This window comes from Triticum aestivum, chromosome 2D (genome assembly GCF_018294505.1).
Source record: "Triticum aestivum cultivar Chinese Spring chromosome 2D, IWGSC CS RefSeq v2.1, whole genome shotgun sequence".
NCBI classification, from domain to species: domain Eukaryota; kingdom Viridiplantae; phylum Streptophyta; class Magnoliopsida; order Poales; family Poaceae; genus Triticum; species Triticum aestivum.
In genome coordinates, this window is record NC_057799.1 from 192,355,280 (window position 1) to 192,361,279 (window position 6,000).

The window sequence follows — 6,000 nt, forward strand, 5'->3', positions numbered from 1 at the left end:
ACTCCATCGGTGCTCGCGCCCAGCATGATGTTCCTTGGACCGTCCCCAAATTCTGGGTGTTCGAAGTTCAAAGCTTGCCACTGGCTCGCATCCTTAGGGTGACTCAACATCTTCTCTTTTTTATTTATCTCCGGATCATTTCTGTCATCTTCTCGCTTCTTCTCCTCTCTATCTGCGTTCCAATGCAGGAGCTTTGCTTGCTTAGGGTCCGCGAAATACCGCTGCAGACGAGGAGTGATCGGAAAGTACCACACCACTTTTCGAGGAGCTTTCTTCCTCTTCTTGTATCGAGTGACGTCGCACACCGGACATATGGTAGACTCCGCGTGCTCGTCCCGATAAATGATGCAATCGTTCATGCACACATGGTATTTCACGTGCGGTAAATCCAGAGGACACACGATTTTCTTCGCCTCCTCGAAACTGGTCGGGCACTTGTTCCCCTTGGGAAGATGTTCGTGCCAGAATGACATGTTCTCGTCGAAGCATGCGTTAGTCATTTTGTGTTTTACCTTCATCTCCAGAGCCATGAGCGTTACTTTCAGGCGGGTATCCTCGGGCCTGCATCCTTCATACAATGGAGTAACCGCATCTATCTCGAGTTGATCCAGCTTGGCTTTCTCTCGGGCGGCAGCTCTTGCGTTACCCATCTTCTTGAGAAGCAGCTCTTGAATATGAGGGTCCTGCACCCAGCCCATCGATGGTCCATCATCGTCTGCTCCGGCATCTTCATCTTCATGATCATGCCCTTCATCTTGATCTTCCTCATCATCATGTCCGGCATCTTCTACATGATGACTGTGTCCTGCATCTACTTCGTGATCATGTCCTAGAGATTCTTCGTCTACTCGCCCACCCTCGCCGCTATTATCTTGCTGCCCTTCCTTATTTCTTGCCCGGCCCCATGGACGACTTCATAATCATCTTCATCACCTTGCCACCGATAGCCATCCATGAAACCACGCAGGAGCAGGTGGTCCCGCACCTGTCTGGAATCCGGGTCCATAAGGCTCTTCAGCTTGCATCTTCGACACGGACATCTTATCTCCGTCTCGTTCTTTTGAAGCATCTCGGCCTTCGCGGAGCTCAAAAACCTATTCACGATGCCTTCGGTCATCGTGCGGACCATGGTCGTCTGCGGGGTAGAGCAAAACGATATTTTAGAACCAAAAAAAAAATTTGGCATGACTTTGCCTAAAAATAGGACCAAAAAGAATGCATAGTGCCAAATTCTCCCCGAAACGGAAATGAATCAACATTCCGGCAAAATATTGGCAACTATCGCATTTCAAATACCGGTACCTGCAAACACAAACATATGCAACACCACAAACATACGTAGATCTAGGCCATAAAAAGTGTGTATGTTGGAGGGAGAAAAAAGTAGATATAGAACATAAAGAAAACTTTCCCCTTACTTACCTATGAAAAAAAGGAAATTTAACCACTTAATTTGGGTGAATCTATGGTGCAAATGAGGTGAGGAGGAGGAGGAGGCAGCCGAGACCAAGCTTGGTAGAGATGGAGAGAATGAAGTGGGGAAATTGAGTGTGGTAGGTGGCTGTCAAAAATATCTAGCTGCTCTCAGGCTACCAATGGTGCACCACCTAGGAATGCGCCATTGGTAACCAGGGTTACTAATGGCACACCTGGTGTGTGGTGCGCCATTACTAGTTAACTAGTAATGGCGCACTTTCCCCTGGTGCGCCACTTCTAAGTCTGGGAAGGGTGTGGGGCCAGGACAAAACTAGTAATGGCGCACCACGCACCAGGTGCGCCATTAGTAATATGGCCATTAATGGCGCACCTATATCTGGTGCGCCACTGCTATATAGCAGTGCCGCACCACATACATGGTGCGCCATTAATGTCCATATTAGCTATAGTCGTTTTTCTAGTAGTGGGGTCTTCAATAAGGCCAGTAAAAATGACTTTGCATTAGCCCCAAGTGTCATGGTGCATGCTCGCAGCGACATGAGACTTGCATATTTGATATAATCTCAACTTGAATAATGTAGCCCCAAAGTGCCGGGTCGTAAGCCTGCAGCGACTCGGGACTATTCCTTCCATTGTAGAATAAATTATATCCATTGATAAAATAATATCCATTGCGCTGAAGCGACTTTGAAAACCTCAATCATAATATTGGTTACTGATAACCATAATAAAAATCCAGTTGTTTCTATTAAATATTTGAATAATATAACCCGATTTGAAAACCGGTTCCTGTGGTGTATATTTAGACTGCCGGCTTATCAGCTCCACGCAGCTAGAGTTTTTAGAGCGATGACTCTAAAACATAAGATTATTATCCTCTGGCGACTTAGAGTCTGCCATCTTGGCGGGTTGTAGAAACCCAAAAGATGCTTCAAATATGAGCCATAAGTAGGGTAGCTTGGCCCGACATGTAAAAACCAGATGGCAAAAAAGAAATCGTATAAAGAAAAGAAAGCAAAAAATTCGAGGCTATTGAAGGCCGCCAAGCCAAAGTGTCTGCTTCGATGAAACTAGCCTGAGCCACTTGAAGGTACGTGCTTTCCGTGAGCCTGACTCACAGTACCCAATCGACATTTGAACCCAGATAAAGTCAGGTCTTGCTTTATAGACTTATCAGGAGTACGCAGGGTCAGAGTAACAACATACATCACGGGCCGATTTATCCAAGTTTCAAGGAAGGCGGCTTATGAAGCCTGGATCTATCCTGATTATCTGTAAGCCGTGCTCTCGCATGACAAGCCGCTGTTTGAACCTTAACAAGCTCAGATCTTGGTCGAATACGCCGTAAAGATTGATCGTTAAGAGTTCGACGGGTCAATCGGGATTACCCGATGGAGTTGAAGCAGCTGGTTACAGGTAGGATGACCCGGAAAGGTTATGTTCTCTTTGGTCGAATACGCCTATGTTTGAACAAACCTGGTCAAAAGGGTAGTAACGCTATGTTCTCTTTGGTCGAACACGCCTATGTTTGAACAGGAAGCCCCCAAGTGACATACTGACTAGTGTGGCGTTGAGCCGATCAAAAGGGATATTCACAGCTATGCTCGATGAGTAGGAAGCCCTCAAGTGACCAAGATAAGCTCATAAGGCAAGATACCCATGTTTGAACCGTGCATCATAGCACCAAGTTCTTTTTGGCAACCTTTAATTTTTCCTAAGAACTCGAACTTTGCGAGAGATAAATTCTTCTTGAACCAGATTTTTAAACCGGATATTGAGAGCTTCAGTGCTTTGCGGGAGACAGATTTCCCTTGAGCCAGATTTTGAACCGGAATCCTTCTTATTAAGTCGGAAATTTTTTGACAGCCTTTAAATTTTCACAAATATGGCAGTAGCCTCCGGGACCGGGTTATCTTTCCCTCCAATGACCCGGAGTTCTTAAATTCACTGAAATCGGCCAATTCTGCCGAGTCATATCATTGTAGCCCCCGAGTCTTAAGACGACTCGAGGAGTTGTCTTGAGATTCTCCATATTTGATCGTGATATAAAGCGGTATAATTCATTCAACAGCTCAGTGATATAATAGTCCCTTTTGCAGTAGATAACTGGTCCTGCATTAGATAATTGCTCTTTTAATAGAAAGCAATATGTAATATAAAAATATACTGGGTGGATTTCACCTGATATGTGAGGCTAGAAATTATCCACCTTGGAGTTGATGATCACCACGGTGAAGTTGAAATCAATCACGGGTGAGCCGGCCGTGGCGTTGTAAGCCAGCGCAGACGGGCGAGTCAATCGTAGGTGCGGTAAACTGCGCGGACGGGCGAGTCAACCACGTCATGTTGATGTAAATTGGGCCGTAAGAACAGCGGTTTGCACATATATTCGTCGAGCATCATGGCACGGTCAGATGCTAGCGCATGATAATGGTGGCGCAAGCTATACATCCATGACACAACCATCGCTCTTGTAATGAACAATTATCCTGCATAAACAATATTGCAGACCAAGGCAAAGATAAACTGTTCTTTAACAAAAAGCAATATGTGCTAATAAGATAAATTTAAATGGATATCACCTGATTTGTTCGGACGATGGATGATCTGTTCATCGCGACAGAGGCGGCTCAGGTAGGCCGATGACTCAACATAGTCCCGGCGGTTCAGGCTAAGATCCTCCAGGTCATTCCGGGTCATTAAACACCTGGCAACTAGACTTTTCTTTCAGCAATGACGAAGCCGTGACAACGGAAACAGCCGACTTAGAATTGGTGATGACTCAAGGCCGCGGCAACACACAGCAGAGGAAACGGCTCCACAAAGCCAGCGACTTATCGTGGGCCGACTTATCCTGACGTATGTTTTGTAGGTAGTAACTGCACAGTAATCTGACCAAAGTTTGACCAAGTGGTGGCCTTCACATCCAATAAAATAACCATCCATCCATCAAACTTTGAAACGGCCCGTGGTGTTCGGTGGCACTCCAAACGCGGCGGGGTTCGATCAGAACTCGGCGGAGACGACGTCTCCGCGGCATAAGCAGGCGGCGATTCAACGCGGGGAGGCCCAGAGGCAAACGACAAAACAGGGCGGCTTAAGCACGGCCGTAACCTCGCGATGGCGGCTCAAGGCGACACAAAGGTGCGACGGTGAATCCGAGCAGTGCGAGGGCGAGGCCGCGAAGGCAGGGAGCGTCGGTGGTTTTTAGAAACGACGGCTCGCGGACAGCCACAGCAATGGCGGCGGGTCATGGCAGGTTAAGGCAGAGGCGAAGAACGATGGTTTGGGCTCGCAGCAGAGGCGCGGCGGCTTGAAACGAGGCCAAGTGGGGGAGGCTCATTGATCTGCCCTGCTCCAGTTTGTGGTTTGTACAGCAACGCAAAGTCTTCACTAGACACTTCTCCCTGCTCGTGCTGCTCCTCATAGTACAATACCTTGAAGGAAAACTCGTCACTGCACCCAATGAGTCCATATGTGTATAATCTTTTCCAGAATCATGACTGGGAGCTTTTTTCCGTTAGCTAAATCCCAGCACTACCACCATGCATATCTTGACTTAATTCCTCTGAACTGAAAGGAGTTTGCTTGTTGTGTACACCTACTTCTCTTGATAGGATTGTAGCCCGTATACCCTCGATGAAATGCAATCCAACTTCAGATTTCAGCATCCTGTCCAGCAGCGGTTCACCACTCAAGAAGTTGCACTGTAGGTTTTCTTCAGATTTCCTCAGAGCAAAAGTACTAGTATTGGGTAATACTACTATAGGTTTCTTTACCCTAGACCTCAGACCAACAACACTCAAGCGAGGTGAAACGCAACGGTATCGAGCGCACGCTGGGTATGCCTCGTCGCGTGTTCAAATGACGGTTGGTAGAGAGACGGGCGAAGCTAGGCGCGCGGCGCCGCGGAGGAGCGGTGACTTGACGGGTCAAGCAGCCAGCTCAAGTCAACGAAGACGGGCGGCTCAAGGCGGAGGAACGATGGCTAGAGCCAGAGAGCGGCCGGCGGCTCTCCCCTGCTGCAGTTGAGGCGGGTAACGGAGGCGGCTGGCGGCGTAGGTGGAAGTGAGGTAAGGCCGCGGCGGCGGCGGCTCAAATCCAGGGCGGGACGAGGCGGCGCCGGCAAGCCACGGCGACAGGGCGACTCATACAGGCGGCCTCGCGGCAGGGGCGAAAGCGCTCGGGCGGCATCGGTGGGCGACTGAAGTGCGGGAAGCCAGCAGGCAACCGGCGTGGACGGCTAGGAGGCCGGCGCAGGCGAGGCGATGGCCCGAGGTGTTGGCCCCGTGGTGGAGACGAGCCGGCATGGAGGCTCCCCGCAGTGGCTCGATGCAAAGTACCGAGGCGGACGCACGCTGATGAGGTAGGGCTACGATGGTTCGATGCGGAGTACGGAACGGAGGCAGACGGCGGCTCATCGCGCGGCAGGGTCGCCAGGCGGATAGCGGCGGTTGCTAGCAGACGACTTAGCCAGGGGAGACCGCGAAGCAGAGGAGGCAGACCAGCGAAGCAGCTCGGGGCCGGCTCGAAACATGATGGCGGAGGTACCCTGGCGAGGTG